Source organism: Hypanus sabinus, chromosome 19 (genome assembly GCF_030144855.1).
Source record: "Hypanus sabinus isolate sHypSab1 chromosome 19, sHypSab1.hap1, whole genome shotgun sequence".
Lineage (NCBI taxonomy): Eukaryota > Metazoa > Chordata > Chondrichthyes > Myliobatiformes > Dasyatidae > Hypanus > Hypanus sabinus.
Genome location: NC_082724.1, coordinates 44,229,946 through 44,253,137, shown reverse-complemented (window position 1 = coordinate 44,253,137; position 23,192 = coordinate 44,229,946). Strand labels below are relative to the sequence as shown.

The 23,192-nt window shown below is 39.5% G+C and overlaps 1 long non-coding RNA gene across 5 annotated transcripts in view; it reads right to left on the bottom strand.

The window, feature by feature from the left end:
* Positions 1–5,395: 5,395 nt before the first annotated feature.
* LOC132377900 (uncharacterized) overlaps positions 5,396–23,192 on the bottom strand; it is a 59,741-nt gene continuing 41,944 nt past the window's right edge. The window contains exons 2-5 of one of the 5 annotated variants that reach the window (XR_009506836.1): positions 20,847–20,937; positions 20,137–20,402; positions 10,523–19,896; positions 5,396–10,441 (exon numbers count right to left, since the gene is read on the bottom strand). This is a non-coding gene — a long non-coding RNA (uncharacterized LOC132377900). Of the gene's footprint in view, positions 19,897–20,136; positions 20,403–20,846; positions 20,938–23,192 lie in introns of all 5 variants that reach the window. The other 4 variants (XR_009506835.1, XR_009506832.1, XR_009506834.1 and 1 more) reach the window with 4 other exon arrangements.

Here is a 23,192-nt window from a genome sequence, read left to right as displayed (position 1 = left end):
CCTTTTCATGAATGGACTCTCACAGAGTTGTTTGGAAGGGGGTTCATGGAGACAAGATGAACGATTTAGAGGGAAACGTATTAATGAAAGCCAAGTTATTAATACATCTACAGTGAGAATGGAATTCAAACTTTACTCCAATGCTATGTGTCTAGGCCCCAAATAAAGACTGCAAAAGCAAATTCAGCGTATAATGCTCCTTTACTGAAACAGCCTCCTATTCAGTCCTCAGTTTGTACTCAGAGCAGAGAAAAAAAAAGTTAATTTCCATTTCCCAACCTTGTTCCCACATTCCTTCTACGTTTTTTGCTGCATCCACTGACCCAGTCTAAACCAGAACACCCTACTAAAAGATAATTACCACTGGGAGTGGGATTCTGATGGACAGAAGACTGTTGAGCACTAAATAGATCCTCCTCAGCTAAATACCCAGTACTCATTATAATTCAGTAGAATTTTTCACCAGTAAACTTTTCTGGTCCTAAATTGTGTTTGAATTTTCTTGTGTTTTGGCACTTTGCCTTTCCTGCTCCCAATTAGTGTTGAACTCCAGGCTCAGCAAAGCTATCAGATTTCAAACTGCAAATTCAGGAGGACCTAGCTGTTTCCAGGCACCTATTCAAAAGAGTAGTTTTAAGATCTATTGTACAGTCAGCCCTCCTTACTCACGGGGGATTGGTTCTGAGACCCCCTGCGGATACCAAAAAACGCGGATGCTCAAGTCCTTTATTTAACTTGGCTCAGTGTGGTGGTCTTTAGAACCCAGTGGAACCCCGGACTTTATTTAACTGCTCAGTGCAGTGGACATTAGGACCTGGCAGTGCAGCTCTAAATCCACAGTGTTTCTGTTAACGAAAATAATCACGATCACGATTGAAAATAAGGTAGAAATAATAAAGAGGTGTAATGCCATCGGTCATTGGAAAAGCATTAGGCTACAGTCGGTCAACAATCGGAACAATTTTAATGGAGCATGTGAAAGGCCCTGCCCTGATGAAAGTTACAATTATTACTAAGCAACGCAGTGTTTTAATTATCGAAATACATATGTTTCTTAAGTGTTTTATGTACATAAAAAGGTAAAATATGTACTATATACTAAGAAAAACGTTTGACTGACACTAAATAATGCCGGATGTACCTTTTCCGACTCCAAATCCGACTTAAAGACGGACTCAGGAATGGAACTCATTCATGACCCGGGGACTGCCTGTACTTTTAAGTCATTTCTAGATTAATTGTAATACCTAATATAATGTAAACGCTATGTAAGTAGTTGTTATACTATATTGTTTCGGGAATAATGACAAGCAAAAATAATCTGTACATGCTCAAAAGACGACTGCTGGAGAGAGAACTTACAGGTTTTCCAGATGTGCAGCTGGTTGAATCAGCGCATGCGGAATCTGCGGATAAGGAGGGCTGACTCTATTGCATTTCCTAATCAAACCATTTACAGTTTTGTGCTCATCCTTCCTCTAAAATGGGAAAGCATGCAGATGTTACAGATTTGCTGGATCATCAAGGACATGAAAACTAAAGGAAGAGTCATACAAAGGCCAGAATTTCTCCTCAGCTTTTCTTACTTATAGAAAAAAACATTTAATCAAACCTAAGGTAATGACCTCAAGGAAGCCCATTTCATTACTCCCTGAGCAACACACAAAAAATGCTGGAGGAAATCAGCAAGTCATGCAACATCTATGGTGGGGAATCAACAGGCAATGTTTTGGGCTGAAGTCATTCATCAGGACTGGGAAGTGTTATAAGAAGTCAGAATATGGAAGTATGGGATGAAAGAGAATGAGTACAAACTGGCAGGTGAGGGAAGGGGATGAGATAAGAAGCTGAGAGGGGATAGGTGGAAAAGGTAAAGGGCTGTAGAAGAAAGAATCTTTAATAAGAGAGGACAGTGGATCATAGAAGAAAGGGAATGAGAGGAACCCGAGGAAGGTGACGGGAAGGTGAGGAGTAGAGAAGGGGTGAAAGCACTGCTCAGAAAGCAGAATGGAAAGAGAGAGATAAAGGAAGCAGGGATATTCATTCCATCAGGTTGGAGGCCACCCAGACAGAATATGTGGTGTTGCTCCTACAACTTAAGTTTGGCTTCATTGGGCCAGTAGAGGAGGCCATGGACAAACATGTCAGAAGTCATATTGAAAAGTGTAGCCACCGGGAGATCCTGCCTTTTGCACTGGACAGAGCAAAGACGCTTGATAAAGTGATTCCCCCTTGTGAGGTTTAATGGCAGGACAAAACTGAGTCCCAAGGGCTCTAATGAGTCTAGAATGCCCACTGAGCTTAAACTGTGTTTATAAAGAGCAAACACGAGGAAAGCTGCAGATGCTGGAAATTCAAGCAACACACACAAAGTGCTGATGGAACACGGCAGGCCAGGCAGCATCTATAGGAAGAAGCACTGTCGACGTTTCAGGCCGAGACACTTCGTCAGGACTAACTAAAAGAAAAGACAGTAAGAGATTTGAAAGTAGTGGGGGAAGGGGGAAATGTGAAATGATAGGAGAAGACCGGAGGGGGTGGGGTGAAGCTAAGAATTGAAAAGGTGATTGGCAAAAGGTATACAGAACTGGAGAAGGGAAAGGATCATGGGATGGGAGGCCTGGGGAGAAAGAAAGTGGGAGGGGAGAACCAGAGGGAGATGGAGAACAGGCAGAGTGATGGGCAGAGAGAGAACAGAAAGGGGAGGGGGGAAAATAAATAAATCAGGGATGGGGTAAGAAGGGGAGAAGGGGCATTAACGGAAGTTAGAGAAGTCAATGTTCATGCCATCAGGTTGGAGGCTACCCAGACAGTATATAAGGTGTTGTTCCTGCAACCTGAGTGTGGCTTCATCTTGACAGTAGAGGAGGCCATGGATAGAGATATCAGAATGGGAATGGGACGTGGAATTAAAACGTGTGGCCAATGGGAGATCCCGTTTTCTCTGGTGGACAGAGCGTAGCTGTTCAGCAAAACAGTCTCCCAGTCTGCATCGGCTCTCACCAACATATAAAAGGCTACACCTGGAGTACCAGACACAGTATACCACACCAGCCGACTCACAGGTGAAGTGTTGCCCCACCTGGAAGGACTGTCTGGGGCCCTAAATGGTGGTGAGGGAGGAAGTGTAAGGGCAGGTGTAGCACTTGTTCTGCTTACAAGGATAAGTGCCAGGAGGGAGATCCGTGGGAAGGGATGGGGGGGGGGGGGGGTACGAATGGACAAGGGATTCGCGTAGGGAGCAATCCCTGCAGAAAGCAGAAGGGGGAGGGGAGGGAAAGATGTGCTTGGTAGTGGGATCCTGTTGGAGGTGAAGGAAGTTACTGAGAACTATACGTTGGACCCGGAGGCTGGTGGGGTAGTAGGTGAGGACAAAGGGAACCCTAACCCGAGCAGTGTGGTGGGAGGATGGGGTGAGGGCAGACATGCCCGAAATGGGAGAGATGCATTGTCTTGCATCATAGTAGATTACAATTATTGCTGTTTCATTAGTATTTGACCTGGCATTTGGATAAAACTCTTGATCTTGAACCACAAAGATCAGTTACTTAACTTTAAATAGAATTATTTGCAAGCAGGATGAAATCAAAATGACAGATCCCAGTGAGTGGGTCCCTGCTGGTTTTACCTGAAAATCTTGAGATTCATGCACAGAGTTATCTTGGGAGTTCGTCCATTGCTCCCCAAAAGTGGCAATGCAAGTAGACAGGGAGATAAAGGCAGCAAATGTCATAACTACCTTCATTGTTCAGAGCTTTGTGTGTGAAAGTCAGAAAGCAACTGTACAAAACTTTGGTTAGACCACATTTGTAGTACTGTATGCGGTTCTGGTCACCACATTACAGAAAGCATGCGGAGTATTTGACTGGGTGCAGAGGAAGTTCATTAGGATGATGCCTAGAGTATTAGCTAGAAAGAAAGTTTGGACAAACATGAATTGTTTCATCTGGAGAGGCAGAGATTGAGGGGAAATACATAAAATTACAAGAGGCATAAAAAGGGTAGAGTGTCAGAGTCTTTTCCCAGGATGCAATTGTTAAATAGTAGTATAGCTTTAAGAAGAGAATGGTGGGGGGGTAGTGGAGTGTAAAGGAGATATACAAGGCAAGTTTCTCCCCCCCCCCCATACAGAGAGTGGTATATACCTAGTATATTCTGATAGTGGAGGTGGTGGAAGTAGACAGGTCAGCAGTGTTTAAGCATTTAGAAGACCTTGTGAACAGATAAGGAAAGAAGATTATCTACCCTGTGCAGGCAGATATGCAGTTTCAATTGGCATCATGATTAGCACAAACATTGTACGCCGAAGAGCCTGTTCCTGTGTTGTACGGCTCCAGTTCCATTAATTACTTCAGAAGGGGCAAGATGGCACTTTAGATCAGTTCATATTTAACTTTTGTTTTTTAAAAAAAAATTTTTAAAAAATGTGCTTCCAGGGAGGTAAAAAAAAGCTAACTGTACAAAGCAAGTCACCTTTTGATTCTTGAGCCCTCAGTTCACAGTCTTGCTTTCTGTGGGCTGTTGACAGCTCTCTAAGACTCCAGTGGCCATTCTCAGTTAAGGCGATTCGAATACAGACATCTTTACTGCCGCAACATCATTAAAAATGTATCACACCAATTCTCTCTCGAATACGCTTCAATGCCTTGCTAAATAGTTTTCCAGTCTTTAATGTCTGAGGATGACAACAGCCTTTGCAATGTTCAAAGCCCTTTTGGCAGGCAACGCTCCCCTGGGCCTTCCCGAATGAGCAGTAAACTGCCTTCTCCCTTGAATCACAGTCTGTTTTTGACAGGGGTTGAGCAGCTTTTAATGAAAACCTTACACTTTCAACCAAGAGTTCACAAGAACCCAATTTGTTCAAGATTGTATCTCAGTTTTTGTTTATTCTAATTTTTTCTTACTTTTTTTGTGATTTTGTGATTATTAAAGAAAGCATTGGAGTAATGGAGATCCACAGAAGATGAAGCTCATCCATTCCCCCAGAAAAAGATCTCAAAGTCCAACACTATCTGCTGAGTTCATGCTCGTTAGATACACTGCTAATTCTCTTCTTCTAAAAGAGTATCAGCAACACACACAAACCAGTAGAAGCAAGTCAGAAGACATTGGTGACTAACATTTTAATCCTATCTCAATTTGAGTACTGTAACCAATTATGATTGCTCAGAAATTAAACTCTTTCCACAGGAGCAGAGTGATGAAAGCAATAAGTATTAGCCTGTTGAGGTTCAAAAGAAAATACTGAAATACTTAGGAAAGGACTCTCCACTTACACACAATCAGGAAATAGCAACAGAATGCATCTGAATTTGGTGAGCAATTCAATTCATGACCGACCAAAGAATCTTTCAGCAACCAATGAAATCATGTTGGACTGTAAAATGTTTTTTTTTGTTTTTCGCTATTAAAAACAATACTCTAAGTAACTCTGGTAATCAAGTCCATTAAAAAAAAATCCAGCTAAAAATGCACAACAGAAAAATAAACCACTTCAAAAAAAGTTAAGTTATTGAAAGTAACTTAAAATACACAACTGAAGTACTTACTGGGGTAATTAAATGATGCCTCATACACCAGGATGCTGTTTATCATCTTCAGCTTAGTGTTCAATACAGTCAACACTCAGGAGCTGATGGATAAACTGTCCTTGTTGGGTCCCAGCATCTCTCTCTGTAACTGGATCTTGGACTTCTTCACAGAAAGACCACAGTCAGTCCAGGTTGGCAGCAACATCTGTAGCTCCATGATGCTGAGCACTGGTGAACTTCCAGGGCTGTGTGTTTGGCCTGCTGCAGACACACATGACTGACCTGCTAGATCTGGTCAAACTGAATCAGCAAGACTGCCGATGACACAATAGTGTTTGGCCTCATCAATGAGAAAGACAAAATGGTGTACCGATAAAAGGAGGTAGAGCAGTTGGTGGAGTAGCCTGAGCACAACAACTTGAGTCTCAGTGTGGACAAGACCAAAGAGATGATTGTGAACTTTAGGAAGGTGCAGGTTGACAACTCCTCATTGCATACAAATAGCTCCTCCGTGGAGAGAGTAAGAAGCACCGGGTTCTGGGAGTGCACATAATGGATAATCACACCTGGTCCCTCAACACCACCTCTTTAGCCATGAAACCACAGCAGCATCTCCAGTTCCTGAGGAGATTGAGGTAAGGGAGGCCCAACCCACTCCCCATTCTAACCAATTTTTACTAGAGCACCATCTAAAGTGTCCTGACCAGCTCCATCACATGATTTACAAGGGGTCTTATCTCATGACCCTACAAAGGATTGTGAGGTCCACTGAGAGGATCATCAGGGTCTCTCTTCCACCCATCTGAGATATTTATAAGGAATACTGAATATGCAGAGTCTTTAATATTTTCAATGATCTTTCCCATCTGTCCAACAATCCTTTGACCCCCCTACCATCAGGTACCATAGCAGTAGGTTGAGGGCTGTTACCATGGGGAAGAGCTTCTTCCCCCAGTCGTAAGACCACTGAACTCCCTGCCACCATCAAGGTCTCATCATCATGTATGAAATGCCAGTCCATGAGTATACTGTTTGCTTTTTGACTTGTGTCATAAATGCACCTTATTAATTGTTCAATCACTTGTGGTAATATTACCTTTGTGTTGTTTGTGTGTCAAATATTATATGTACTATGTTGCGTACCTTTGTCTGGAAGAACATTGTTTCATTTGGCAGTATATATGTATGCAGCTGAATGGCAATAAATTTGAACTTGAACTAACATACAATAATCAATCACAGTAAGCTATGTTTTAATGTTAAAGAAAAACAAAGCTTGTTATTAGATCATGCATGCTGAAAAGCTACTATCAGTAGAATCACACATTCTTGGGCATGAACAGTTTGATAAGACACAGGAGTAGAAGTAACACATTTGGCCATCAAGTCTGCTGCATCATTCCATCATAGCTGATTTATTACCTCTCTAATCTACATTCTCCTGCCTTCTCCCTATAACCTTTCACGTGCTGATTAATCAAGAACCTATCAAGCTTGGCTTTAAATATACCCAATGTCCTGGCCTGAACAGCTGTCAATGGCAATAATTTCACAAATTCACCACACTCTGGTTAAAGAAATCTCTTCTTATCTTTTTTTTCTAAACTGTCATCCCTCAATTTTAAGGCTGTGCCCTCTGGTCCTAGACTCACCCACTATTGGAAGCATATTCTCCACATCCATCATTTCTTAAATAAGGGACTCCAAACTGCTCGCTATTCTCCAAGTGCCCTCTGACCAATGCCTTATAAAGTCTCAGCATTATATTCTAATCCTCTTGAAATGAATATTAACACCGCATTTGCCTTCCTTACCATTGATTTAGCCTGCAAGTTAATCTTTAGTGAATCCTTCACAAGGACGCCAAAGTCCCTTTGCACCTCTGATTTTTGAATTTTCTCCCCACTTAGAAAATAGTCCACCCATTTATTCCTTCTGCTAAAGTGCAGAACCATACACTTCCCAACACTATATTCCGTCTGCCAGTTTTTTTGCCCATTTCCCCAATCTGTTGAACTCCTGCAGATACCCTGCGTCCTCAGCCCTACTTGTTCTTCCACCTATTTTCATATCATTGACAAACTTGGCCACAAAGCCATCAATGCCTTCATTCAAATCAATAACATATAATGTGAAAAGAAACAGTCACAACACCAACTCCAGCAGCACATTAGTCACCGACAGCCAAACAGAAAAGACCCCCATTATTCCCACTCTCTGCTGTCTTCCCATTAGCCAAAATTCACCTCATGTTAGTACCTTTCCTAAAATACTATTAGCTCTCATCTTGTAAAGCAGTCACATGTCCGGCACCTTGTCAAAGGCCTCCTGAAAATCCGAATAAGCAATGTCCACTGACTCTTCTTTATTTATCCTGCCTATTATTCCCTTTGGGAATTCCAACAGATTTCCCCTTGAGAAAAACATGTTGGCTGTGGCCTATTTTATCATGCATCTCCAAGTGCACAGAAATCTCTTCCTTAATAAAAGGTTCCAATATCTTTCCAACCATTGAAGTCAGGCTAACTGGCCTATAATTTCCTTTCTTCTGCCTCTCTCCCTTCTTAAAGAGTGGAGTGACATTTGTAATATTCCAGGTGTCCAGAAACATTCCAGAATCTAGTGATTCTTGAAAGATCATTACTAACGCCTCCATAATCTACTTCTTTCAGGGTGTAGTCCATCTGGATCATGTGACTTATCTACCTTCAGACTTTTCAGCTTCCCGAACACCTTCTCCTTCATAATAGTAGTTGATAGGAGGGGACCCATAGAGTCTGGAATGGACAATGCAAATAAAATCAAATTAATTATCTTTTTTGTAAATTAACACTGCTGCTATAGAATTATGAAATAAGAAAGGAAATGCTAGGAAATCCTTGGAGGCTAGGTAGCATCTGTGGAAAGAGATGACCTTCTATAAAATCTGAAATGTTAACACTGTTTCCTTTGCACAGAGGACATCTGATTTGCTAAGCATTTCCAGTGTTTTCTATATCCATTTCAGATTGAGGTGACCTGCACTATTTTTTTTTTTTGCTTTCTCACATAGCAATCTGGGAAGATTGATATTATCATCTCTGTGCAAATGACGCAAGTAGCATGTGTAGTAAGATACCTGAAGCGCCTGTAACCATCACTACTAATAGAACCTTAGCAGCATTCCATTAGAATCATTTGGATACATTACCAAGGTACTTAAAGGGACAAATCTTCTGTTTCTGCAAGGAAAACTGGACATGGTATGAGGCAGATCCATAACTACCTTTTACTTTTAATATATTTGTACTTCAATCTACTAGCTGTGGCTGCATGGAAAAATAGTGGAACCAGAAAATTAATCTGAAGAACACACAAAACACGGATGATCAATACACGAGAGCCTGATACTGATGCAACACAAGCCAAGGACTGCTGTGCCATGGCTGAAATGAAAGAAACTGTTTTTTTTTTAGAAAAATTGTTAACAAGTTGATTTTTAAAAATCAAGAATGAGGTTTTAGGATATCAGTAATTATCAGCTGCAATTTTTAATCATAATTATATCAACTTCAAATGAATTTATAATTTGCACCATTTGTCTTCAAGCAGAAACAAATAATTTAATAAATGTTTTACTTATAAATGAATGGCTTGGATCACCATATGATTTAGTTTGCTTTAGCAAAATGCAAGTGATGATTTAATTAAAATCTTCTTTAGCTGCTGCTGACACTGGTCTTTTTGCATCGAAATCAAAAATGACAAGTATTGGCACTCCACGTTACTTTTCCCTCTGGAGATGGGAATCATTGCTGTCGGTTTGTGGAATCTCTGTAGCAAAGGGAACAACAGCTGTCAATCTTGTGATTCTCTCTGGAAAAAGGAATGGGCCTGCCAATCAATGGGTATCTCTCTGGAATAGAGAGTATCAGCTGCAAGTCTGTGAGAATCTTCCTGGAAAATGGAACAATGACTGTCTACAGAAATCTATACGGAACAAAGAACGGTTGTTATTTGTCTGTGAATCTCTCTGAAGCTGGGATTCTTTGTTTCCCGAAAAAGGATCTCGGCATGACATGTCAATTGCTTACTCTCTTCCATAGATGCTGTCTGGCCTGCTGAGTTCCTCCAGCAATTTTTGTGCATTGCTTTGGATATCCAGCATCTGCAGATTTTCTTTTATCTAGGAATCTCTATAGCCAGTTATAGAGAAAGATAACCAACTGAAATTTCTCTTTCTGTGGATGAACTAAATAATGGCTGAAGTTTGTTTTAGGGATTGATAAGTTCTAAAGACTGGAGCCATTATTTAACACAATAACAGTCCTAGTTATGAAAGACAATATCCTCTCATTCAAACATTATTTGACCAGAGCATCTCAGCCAACCATACAAACATTTTATTGGTGATATCTTTGTATATTGGGAGTATTCATTCTCCTTCACTTTGGGATGATTAGTTAAAACATCTTTTTTTTATGCCATAGAGCCTTACTGAGTGGGCCGCAAACCCCAGGCTGGGAACCCTTGATCTAAAAAGGAAGCCAAAGAGGAAGACTGATGTTATACTGCAGAGATTCAATCTGAACCAGTTACTTCAAGCAGTTTAGTACTTTATCTAAAATTCTTCAAGGGACATCTTGTTCTATATAGGCTTTCTCATGACATAATGCAGTCTCAGGTATTTTGGAACTATATAAAAGTACAAATTAAGAAACTCAAAAGAGTGAGCTTTCTCAAATGTGGTCAATGGGTCACAGTCTTGTCTCTGAACAGACCCACTCCAGAAGCACACACACAGAAGTCCAAAAAGCGTCGACATTCCAGCAGGATGTTGAGGCAGCGCTGGAGATGCTCGTTTAGATACAATGTTAGACCAAGGCTCCTCTGGCTTTCTGAGATGCAAATGAAAATCTAATGGCAAAATTCTGAAGAGAAGAGAAGAGGTGTTATTCCTGGTTTCTTGACCAGTACTTATCCTTCATTTAAAGTTATGAAAAAAAACCTACCTGCTTACGAGCACATTGGTGCTGGTGGCGTCTTGCTTCACCTAAACCAGCTGCCACATTTCAATGCATTCAGGGAATTCTAAGTAGGATGTAAAACTGGCCATATAAATGCAAGTCTTTTTAACCATGCAACTTTTGATGAGATCCATTATCTATTATTCAATTACATCACATGAATGATTCTCTGAGTGTTCTATGATCAGCACATGTGGACATCTACAGTATTAGTTGTTATCTTAGAAAGTGTGTGTCATCAATCTGTTTGACCTTGCCATGCAGCCACATTCATGTTCACTAGGAGAAATTGGATACAATCATGAACAGAGAGCACTGCTTATTTTCTCTTCTGCAATAAAACCGAGATCAGTTAACTCAGCACAGAGAAGGGACAAAATCTGACATTGTCTTGTTGTGTATGGTCTGCCTGCTCATTCATTCATATAGCTAGGCTATAACAAAGGTTCTGTTTTGTTTAAGCAATAAGCACACATACTTATAAACTCTCAAATCAAGAAAAAATGCAGATAGATTAAACAGCTCACTTACTTTGGAAGCTTGAAAGTAGTTCTTCTAGGTAATCAGTTCTTTTTCTCTTCCTCTCAGATGGTAGAGCTCTTGTTTCTGGGTGCTGGCCTTAAACTGTAGAAAGGGTATAATTTATCCACATCCAGTTGAGGGCAGTCTCAGTAATGCCAGAGTTTGCAAAGGCTAAAATATTCTCTTTGCTAAATCCATCTGCTGCTCTTTAAAATGAACATTAAAAAATGAATAAATAAGTGTCCAGAGTTCAATTCAACATTCTTGCTCTTTCAACTGCAAAATGAAGGACAGATGAAAGAAGCACCATGTGTTTTATCTCTGCACCGAGGGACACCTATATAATGTACATGTAATGAAGAGCAGTGATGCCTGCCATGCACTGCAAACTCAGCGGGTCAAAACACAGCAGAATTAATGAAATAAAAATATCTGATGATTCACAATATACGACAGACTTTGTTACTTTTTTCTGGTGATGAAGATAGAGCTTGTGCTTTAGTGGAAATACTTCCAAACTATTCTTTACCTAATTGATATGTAAAAAAACTCAGAAGTTAACAGTTGCTTCAGCAGTGGTGACTTTGGGGCTGTAGTCCTGTTAAGGGCAATAACATTCCAGCTTTCTCCAGAGACTGCCGAGTCCTTTCTACTCATTTATTTTCCTTGCCATTCTCAACTTAACACCTTTGAAGATGTCACAGTTACTATTAAACCTGCCAATGGAAAGATCCATGACTTTGAGAGATGAGTATGAAGAAGAACATGTTCAAAAAGACTCTTAAATATCTGACTGGGAATTGGGGAAAAGTCTAAAACAGAATACAAATTATCACATGGTTTTGTCACCGAACTTTTTCCTGTGGGAGTTAAGGTGGGTGTGGTGGAGCCACAGTGGAAGAAATCAAACATGCTGTGAACGTGAGTTTGTTCCATGAGACAAATTTTTTATCTATTTCACACATTTTTGGAATAGACATTCCTCTGATTTCTATAGAAATCAATTATGAAAGACTAATTTGAAATTTCACAGGTTTATTAATATACCTTTACAGATGTACTTACAATATTTGCATAGTATAATGGTGTGGGTGAGCTGCAGATTGATCAGTCCTGTTGCTTCACTTTGTTATCTATTTTAGTCAGCTTGCCCAAGAGAAGGTTAGTGCTTCACAATGGAAAGTTCATCAAATGGTGCATTACTGTGGTACTCACAGGCATTCAGAGTGTAGAGTTTTTTCTCTATTCTAATGAATCGCTAGATACTACCCCAACCTGGAGGACTCTTTTTCAAAATCTCTAAATTTGAAAATAGCCTGAAATACAGTTGAATTCTTCAAGAAATTATGGAACACAAGAAAACCTGCAAATGTGAATCAGCCCAGAGATTAAATCCATCAATGATGGGCATAGCTGTGACTACTTTAAGGAAAAATACATTTCTTCCCTCATCATTTCTGGCAAATGTCAAAAGAATGATATTAGTACTAGATGACCCACCGCTCTTCTCGATGGCTGTTGAAATATCTCCCTTTAGAACATGTTGACCAACTTTTGATTGATTCTCTTTTCTGTTCTAAAGAGAATTTTTCAAAAATATGTTTCCTAGTCTCTTTCCTTGCTCAAGCCTTATTAATGTTGCAACCAGTTCTTTCATCCCATCCTATTGATAAATTTAGTTATCTAATTTGTTTCTGGATTGACATCCTATGTTGATGTACAAAATGGTGTCTTAGACAGAAATACATGGAGGGCTACACACAAAGAGTACAGGAAAAGCCACTTCTTGTGCAAAAAGCTGCCAAATAGATGTTCTTGATCTTGTTCATTTTATTTCCGCAATATGGAATTAAAATTAAATATTGAATGCTACTGACGATACCAAATTGGAGGGCAAGACTATGGGTCATAATAGTGAGAGGCTGCATGCAAATAATAGGTTTATGGTATAGGTGAACAGACTGAAAAAAAATTCCCAAGTAAAATATATTAAACAACATGTTAAAAAGGAAGAAACAAACAATTCATGAGGCAAGATTTTATCTAGAATAACACCTTGCAGGTAAATATGCAGGTAGAATTGTAGTAAATCAGACTTTGAAAATAAATTTTTATTTCCTCCTGCAGAAAAGAAATATAAACGCAAGGAAATAAGGATAAACTTTCAGAAGAGCTTAATTAATTCATAACTGAAGTACTATGTATAGTACAGCCACCTCATTTTGAAAATAAAATACTATGAATGCAATTTAAAATTTGCCACGTAGATTCATTGTGAAAACACAATGGTGAAGGAAGAGAAATTAGACTTTTTCCACCAGAACGTAACAAGTGACTTTATAACTGTTTAATTCCACTAGCCAATATGGTTACTAATGCAATGAAAAATAAGATAATCATGGACATATTTAAGGATTTTTTTAAAATGTTATTTGAACATGGGAGCTCTCTGGCACGACTAAACTTTTTTAAGCAAAATTATGTATGTAAATGAGGACTATCACGAGAAAGAGAACATGATCAGGAGAATAGAATTTGTTGAGGCAACCATTATGGAGATAACACAACTAGAAATCCAATGAATAGAACGGCACGTTTTATATCTGCAAACTTCCTTGGTCTTCTCTTGAAAGTACATAAAATTCCTTGGAGATATTCCATAGACTGGCTCTTAAATCCTAGACCTATCTCTGATATTGATTTCACATTTTATTTACAGAAATCTGTATATTTCTTTTGTGGTAGGATGAGCAAAAAAAAAAATCATTGAGGTAAAACTGACTGATGTAAGGATTCAATCCAAAACATCACCAATTCCTCTCCAAACCCTCCACCCCTCAGATGTTCCAGATTCTAACATCTGTAGTCTCTGGCATCTCCAAAATTGAATTACACTAAAACGTCAGTAGAACATGCCTGATTTTAATCTCCTTCACACGAATCCCAAAACTTATTTACTTCTTCATAACTGATGTATTCTTTCATAGTTTGATCAATAATCACTCTCAAATACTTTGCCATTTCAATTTCAGTCATATTATAAATGCAAATAATAGTTCTGTTTTTCCAGATTCCTACTTTGAATTAATACTGCTTAAGTATCCTTTTGTTTTCTTTATTAGGGTTATTAATTTGAGTGTAGATCTGTTAAGTTCTCACCTACCTCCATTCGAATAGAACTTTCAATTTTACAAGAATCCAGTTGTTACATTGCCCTACGTCAAATTGCATGAAAACACACCTGTGGTATTTCAGTCAATCCTTATAAATGAGCCAAGCCTTTCTGAAACAAGCCAAGCTCCATTTTATTTTGCACATTCACACCGTGGACTGTGTTATCAAACATTTTGTGAGTATCCATTCTTTTGTACAGGAGAAAAACATTAATAAAGATATGAATGAAATACCTCTGGTTATTTCTTCGGAAAATACTAGAAACATCCATCAGGTCAGGTAACTTCAGCAAAAACAAACACTTCATCAGAACTGAGAAAACAAAGTAGATCTAATTTGTGGAGAAGGTGGGCTTGGGATAAATAAAACCATTTCAGATGTGCAGATGTTATTCTGCTGTTTTGGAACTATTGTGATTATATGTTGCAAGAGTTGTTAAAGGAAATCAAACAAAGGGCCATTTAAGAGCCGTGAGATGCAGGTCAGAGTTATTACTATGGCAGAGAACCTAGAAGGGTATATTGAAAATAATTAGCAGAGCAGGTAGTGACTGTGAAGTGAGAAAATATGAGTTACTATGACAGAGGAATCACCTTACAGTTTAGATACAAGCCAAGTTCTTGAATTTGATATTACATCCTCGAGGCTTTGGTGTCTGCATCAGAAGATTAAGTACTGTTCCTCAAGATAATTTGGCCTTCACTGTACACAGTCAGATAAGGCAGAGTGGGAATGGAGTGATGATTTAAAGTGACAGAATCCTCATTGAAAGGAACTTTTGTGCAAAGCTGTCAGCCAAACTGCATTTGTTCTATCCAGCATTGAGGAGACTACATTGGGAAAGCCAAAAGCAAAACTCTAAAATTGAAAACATACAAGTGAATCGGTCCTTCACATGAACTAAAGGCAAGATCAAAGTAGCTGTGAAAGTTTGCGGACTTACAGGGAGATCAAGAAAGAGGGGAAAATCAGAGATGGACAATGTACAATCAAGAACAGAATGGTTGTAGAAAATAGTGTGTTAGGTAGGAGACTGAGAAGCAGGACCTCCAGGATTGTAATCTCTGGATTTCTGTCCATGCCATGTGCCAGTGAGGGTAAGAATAGGACAACTTGGCAGATGAATGAGTGGCTAAGGAATTGGTACAAGAGGCAGAGTTTCAGATTTCTGGATCAATGGGATCTCTAGGAAAGGTATGACCTGTACAAAAAGGGCAAGTTTCACTTGAAACTGAGGAAGATCAATATCCTCATGGTCAGGTATACTAGAGCTGTGGAGGTGGGCTTAAACTAATTTGGCAGGGAGATAGAAACCAGTGTGATAGGGCTGAGGATGGAGCAGTTAGTATGCAAATTGATGCAGTGTGTAGTGAGTTTGCAAGGAAGATGATAGGGCAAATCTGCAGTCATTTGGATGAGTTGAAGTGTAACATGGGGGAAAAATGAATAAGGTGATGAATACAAAACTGAAGGTGTTATACTTGAATGCACGGAATACGGTAGATGAACTTGCAGCATTGTTAGGGGTTGGCAGGTATTATTTTCTGGGCATCACTGAGTCATAGCTGAAAGAAGATCATAGTTGGGAGCTTAACATCCAAGGAGACACATTGTACTGAAAGGATAGGCAGGTAGGCAGAGGGCATGGGGTGGTTCTATTGGTAAAAATTGAAATCAGATCCTTACAAAGAGGTGACATAGGATTGGAAGATGTAGAAGCCTTGTGGGTAGAGTTAAGAAACTGCAACGGAAAAAAGACACTGATATGAGTTATATGCAGGCCTCTGCACAATAACCAGGAAATTACAATGGGAGACAGAAAAGGCTTGTAAAATTGACAACGTTCTGATAGTCATAAACAATTATCAATATGCATGTATTGTAGGTTGGGAAAATCAGATTAGTGCTGGATTCCAAGAGAGGGAATTTGTAGAATGTATTTTAGTGCACTTGTGGTTAGCCCAATAGAGGAAAGGCAATTCTGGATTGGGTTTTGGATATAATTAGGGAGCTTAAGGTAAAGGAACCTTCAGGAACTAGTGACCATGATAGAATTAACCCTCTAGTTTGAGAGGGAGAAGATGAAGCTTGAAGTATCAGTAATACAGTGTAGTAAAAGGAATTACAGAGGGATGAGAGAAGACTTGGTCAAAGTTGATTGGAAGGGGACTCTAACTGGGATGTCAACAGAACAGCAATGGCTGGAGCTTCTGGGAATAATTTGGAAGGAACAAGATTGACAGATCCCAAAGATGAAGAGGAAAACTAATGGGAGGAAGACACAACTGTAGTTGATAAGGTAAGTCAAAGACAACATAAAAGCAAAACAGAGCATATAATATAGCAAAGCTTAGTGGGAAATTAGGAGATTGGAAGCTTTTAAAAACCAACACACAATACAACTAAAAAAGCCATAAGGAGAGAAAAGATGAAATATGATGGCTAGCCAATAATATACAAGAATACCATTTCTTTTTCAGATATATAAAGACTAAAAGAGAGGCAAGAGAAGTTATTAAACCACTGAAGAATGACACCATAGGTAGTAACAGAGAACAATGAAATGGTGGACAAATTTAGTAAGTATGCTGCATCAGTCTTCACTGTGGAAAACACTAGCAGTATGCTGTAAATTCAAGAGTATCAGGGTGGGGGGGGGGGCAAAAGCAAGTGTCTTTTCTATTACTAAGGCGAAGGTGCCTGTGAAGCTAAAAGGATTGAAGGTAGATAAGTCACCAGGAACAGGTAGACAACACTCCAGGTTTCTGAAAGAGGTAGCTGAAGAGATCGTGGCGGCATTGGTAATGATCTTTTCAGAATCATTAGGTCCCAGAATGGTTCCAAAAGACTGTAAAATTACAAATGTCACTCCACTCTTTAAGAAGGGGGGAGGCAGAACAACATTAATAAGGATGATGTTTCAGAGTACTTGGAGGTGTGCTATAAAAGAGACCAAAGGCAGTCTGGTTTATTTGATGGAAATCTTGCCAGGCAAATCTGTTGGGATTCTTTAAGAAAATAATAGGCGGGATAACTAAAAAGTCAGTGGATACTGTTTACTTGTATTTTCAGAAGGCCTTTGACAAGGTGCCGCACATGAGGCTGCTTACCAAGATAAGCGCCCCTGGTATTGCAGGAAAATACTAACGTGGATAGAAGATTGGGCTGACTGACGGGAGGCAAAGACATGGAAAAAAGTCAGAATTGATGGTTTTGTGGCTAAGTCTGCAGATGCTACAAAAATAGTTGAAGGGGCAGGTAGTGTTCAGGAAGCAGGGATTCTGCAAAAGGACTAAGAGAGATTGGGAGAATGGGCAAATAACTGGTAAAATGGTACATACTGTAGGGAAGTGTATGTCCATGTTCTTTGGTGGAAGGAAATAAGGCATAGATTATTTTCTGAACAGAGAGAGAGAGAAAAAAAATCAGGTGCAAAGGCTCTTGGGAGTCCTTGTATAAGATTCCCTAAAGGTTAACACGTAGGTTGAGTCAGTGATACAGAAGCCAAATGGAATGTTAGCATTCATTTGGGGAGGACATTGTTACATCATTTTAATGTATTTCAGAAAAGATATACAGCCTTTGTAAAGGATGTAGTAGAGGTTTACCAGGAAAGGTTGGACAAATGTAGGTTGTTTCTTCTGGAGCATCAGAGACTGAGGGAAGACCCGATATAAGGTTATAAGAACATAGAAGGCACAGAAAGGATAGAATGTGAGAATCTTTATCCCATGGCACAAATATCAAGTACTAGAGAGCATGCATTTAAGGTGAGAGGGAATGTTTAAAGAAGTTGTGCAGGATAATTTTTCTTTTTAAATACAGTGCATTTGGTGGATGGAACAAGCTGTTGAACAGAGTGGTGAAAGCTGATATGAGAGCGGTGTTTAAGAGGCTGTTATACACATGAATATGTAGGGAATGGAAGTATATGGATAATGTGCAGGAAATACAGAATTTTTTAATTTGGCATCATATTTGATACAGATATCATGGACTAAAGAACCTGGTCCTGTGTTGAACTGTTCTATACTCTAAATAACTTGTTAAACAGCAAGGGACAGTACAGCTAACTTAAGTTGATCTTGACAATCCACTACTGAGATGGTCCTGTTTGGATCAGTTGGTGGTGGTGAAAGATGAAAGTACTTCAGTTACAGTACTTAATAGAAAGTCCAAAAAATTATCTTCATACTTCATCTCAACCAAGAGATGAATCCGCCGCAGAAATCTGACAATGCACAATATTGTAATTAAAAAACAAAACTTCCTAGTGTTATTCCAGTGTGAAATTTGGATATATATTTCTACAGAAAATGTGAAATTTTATGCATTCACAAAATGGCAGTGGATATCAGAGCTCGGGCATGAAATTTCAATTACTGAAAATTGATTGGACTGCTGCTGTGTCTGTATTTTGCAAATAAAAAATGACCTTACAGATTCACCATTAATGTCTGAACATAGCGACTGCTGCAAAACTCTATTTATCTTTGCTCTTCCTTCACTGCAAAAAAACCCCAGCATAATTTAAACACAAATCTTCATTAGATGCCTGGTGTTTCAGATGTTGTGAGGTTTATGCAAATAAGGAAGGTGATTCGCAAAGGTGAAATGCTAAATCTGGGACTGTTCATTTTATATCTGTTGCTAGGATTTCAGTGAAGCATAATGTTGGATATTTGAATTTGTTTAAGCCTACATCGCCTGGAACTACAAAGGATATTTAGTCACGGATTTGTGTGTTTGCTGAATTTGAGCAGTCTGGAAAAAGAATTTGAGGTGCAAAAGTAGTTACAAGTTGCCGTTACTGATGGGAGCATTTGAAGGGGAGTTATGGAGTGCAGGTACCTAATAAGTATGGGACACAGGTGTAACCTTTTCTGGATGTTTTATTACAAGGCATATGCCACATCTCACGTCAGTACTACATTGCCAATGGAAGGAACAATGAAAGGTTTGGTGCATAACCCTGGTTGAATTTCCTCTTCCCAAATCCAGGAAAACTGAGATTAGCTCACTCAGTGAAAACCAGAACCCTTTGGTATATCTGCTTCAATTCTGTGTTCCATATTTGAACCCAACAACTAAGAGAGCTCTGAAATTACAATTAAATAGCTACTGTATGTGGCTAATAGCCATGATATGTTTAACCGCCAGCATTTCATCACTCATGGCATCAATAATGAATGCAGGAACCACAGGTCAGGCAGCATCCATGGAAAGAGAAACAGGTTGCATCTTTCTGGTCAGTGACTCTTTGCCAGGGTTTTGTTCAGCTACTCCTTTGCAGAGAGTTTCCAGGATTTTTTGTTCATATGTCTGATTTCAACTACCCAAAGTTTTTAAAAATATTTTGCCATAAACATTCCTTAGTAAATTCAAAAAATTCTCCTTCCCAGAGGGAAGCTGTATTGGAAGGAGGTCTCTTTAGAAGTAGAACTACAGCACATCAATGCATGGGGAAGTGCTTTTGCACTCATTTCTTCAGATCCTCTCACTGGAACTCCTATTTGCTCCATCATTGCTGCTGGCAGCTGAAGACAGCTGTTTCAACAGGGCTCCAATCAAGCTACTGAGACCTGCTACCTTGTGTAAGTCTGTAGCACTTCCAAGTGATTTGCAGTGACAGTTGTTATTTCAGCACAAGTAGGACAGTCAACCTACAATATACCAATATTAATGCAGCATATTAACACACTAAGTTATCATGCACTCTAGTTATTATCATGACTGATTTAAATACTTTAACGTCTATTGCAATTATGCAAGTCTGTGAGGATAATTCTATTTAGTCAACTTTAAATCATCTTCCATCCATCCTGACACATTTGAAACAATAATAGAATGAGAAGGAGTGAGAGATGGCACCAATTCTCATAATGTAACCAATTCTCCTTTACCTTTGGTTGTGTGGGGTGCCACAGCAGCTTAGCACAAGATTATTTCATCTCAGGTGACAGAGTTCAATTCCTGCATCCTCCAAGAAGTTTGCACGTCCTTCCCACGAGCGCAGGGGTTTCTGCTGATTTCCTCCCACAGTCCGAAGATGTACCGGTTAGCAGGTTCATTGGTCAGTGTAAACCGCCATCTGATTAAGCTAGGTTAAATAGGAGAGTTGCAGGCCGGTGCGGCTCATTGGGCCGTAAGGGCTTGTTCCACACTGTATCTATAAATAAATAAACCAGGCAGTAATGATAATTTTTAAAATACACATATTTAATTGTACCAACGTTGGGACTAACATCTCTCTCTTGGGATACACATATGCTTAAAACATTAATCCATTGTTGTGGTATTATACTTTATTGTTGCATCATTATTTTTTTTTAGTTTTGTTTGCTTGTATCAGTTCTTTTGAAAGTGGGCTGCAGTTTACCTGCTCTGTCAAGCTAGCCACAGTGGGTTTCCCAATGGGGATTCTTTGATCCCTTTGCTTCTCCAAATAAGCTACATCAGTGGATCAAGTCCAAACTTGGACAGCTGCTGTTTGCCATATGGTGTAAGCTGACAAATGCAAACATCTATTAGCATTTAACAGCAAGTTAGAGGTTCTTTAACAACTGAAGCTGTGAGCTTTATTTTGCATACTTAGTGCAGACCCGTGACCCACCTTGATGTTTGACTGCCTTGGCAATAGCTTTAAAGATCTTCCGTAACTTTGATGTCACAGGTGGGGTGAGGGGTCTTTCCAAAGGCCAACACTGAGAACAAATATAATGAAAGCTGATCAATAATACAAATAACAAGATAGTCATTAATGTATTCAGTATTAGACTCTGTATTCTCCTAACTACAAATAATTTAATCCATAACCTATAAGGAGAAGCACCGTTGACTTTTCGGGCCGAGACCCTTTGTCAGGACTAACTGAAAGGAAAGATATTAAGAGATTTGAAAGTAGTGGGGTAGGGGGAAATGTGAAATGATAGGAGAAGACCGGAGGGGGTGGGGTGAAGCTAAGAATTGAAAAGGTGATTGGCAAAAGGGATACAGAACTGGAGAAGCGAAAGGATCATGGGATGGGAGGCCTCGGGAGAAAGAAAGGGGGAGGGGAGCACCAGAGGGAGATGGAGAACAGGCAGAGTGATGGGCAGAGAGAGAGAGAAAAAACAAACAACTAAATATGTCAGGGATGGGGCAAGAAGGGGAGGAGGGGCATTAATGGAAGTTAGAGAACTCAATGTTCATGCCATCCGGTTGGAGGCTACCCAGCCGGTATATAAGGTGTTGTTCCTCCAACCTGAGTGTAGCTTCATTTTGACAGTAGAGGAGGCCATGGATAGACATTTCAGAATGGGAATGGGATGTGGAATTAAAATGTATGGCCACTGGGAGATCCTGCTTTCTCCCCTCACTACTTTCAAATCTCTTTATCTTTCCTTTCAGTTAGTCCTGACAAAGGGTCTCAGCCTGAAACATTGACAGTGCTTCTCCTTATAGGTGCTGCCTGACCTGCTGTGTTCCACCAGCACTTTGTGTGTGTTGTTTGAATTTCCAGCATCTGCAGATTTCCTCATGTTTAATCCATAACCTCCCCTTTACCAGCATAAATTTAGCAATGTTTTCTCTTTTACTGCAACTGATGCTCCCTGAACTGGTGAGTATTTCCAGTATGCTGTTGTTTTGTTTCTTTTTCTTAGATTTCCAGCATCTCTGATTTTCATTCGTATTGATTTGCATTTTTGGTACACCCATCCCTTACATCTCCTATTCATACTGCCTCAGCCCTGCCACTTTCAACCCTACCCAAAACAACTTTGGCACAGCCATAATTCAACAGGTAGCCAACTATTCTCTCGCTAACATCCCTTATTAATCCATAAACAAGTTGGCTCTGTAAGCATTGGGATTACCTGGCCTCTCACAATCAGAGAGTTTCTTTTTGCCCCATCGATCTCTCCCTGACCCTCTCTCTCGCTGACTGTGAATTAACTCCATTTATTCATTCTCCCAGATCAAATCAGGGGCCTTCAACCTCAAGTGTTAAAGTTGTTTCTCTTTCCACAGCTGCTGCCTGACCTGCTGAGTGTTTATAGCATTTTCTGATTTTATGATCTAATATCACACTGAACAAATACTCAATGTTCCTCATTATGAAAGAAGATAGTCAGAATATGGCTTAACATTGATTTCCAATATTTTTTGCAAAGGTTACTCAATTTACTGTGGGAACATCATTAGAGTCACTTCAAGGAATTACAGTATAGGCCAGCACTTGTAATATTGATTGCAGAATCCTTTTGCATGTCAAACATCATTGGTTATGTTTTGATTTAGTTTAACACTACAGATTCATGTTGTGTCTGTAGGGAGGTTACAACCATTTGCACCGTGGGTCGAAATTGCACAGCGTCATTTTGAAGTACACATTCTGCACTGCACCACTCTGCTCCTCAAAATCGTAAACTTGTGTTATTAAAACGTAAAAATTAAACTAATGCAAGCAGTCTGCTGGAGAAACTCAGCAGGACAAGCAGCATGTGCAGAAGAAAAAGAAATTCAGGCACCTGCAGTTTTTTTTGTGTCTCTAGAAACCAAACTAATTGAATTAGTTTAATGTCTCAGGGATTTCTGGATATAGCAAACTAATTTCAGTATTTTGCAAAAACACATTATGGGAAAACTTTTATAGTTATTGGACTTAAAAGCATGCCCCTTGGCAGTCTAAATCTCCTAGAATGCTTTCTGAAAATTTTAAATTAACCAAACTTATGTTGTTTCACCTGACTACATTGGAGAGACATTTCTTCTGATGAACTCGGAACAGGCCTTATAGCCCACAGTACATGTGCCAAACATGATATTGGATCAAACTAATTCCCTTATATTTGCACGCATTTCATATCTATTCATTCTCTCACATCCGTATGTTGAATAGCCTCTTAAATGCCATTACTATAACTGCTTTCATCACCCTGGCATCCTGTTCCAAGTACCGACCACTCTCTGCGTAAAA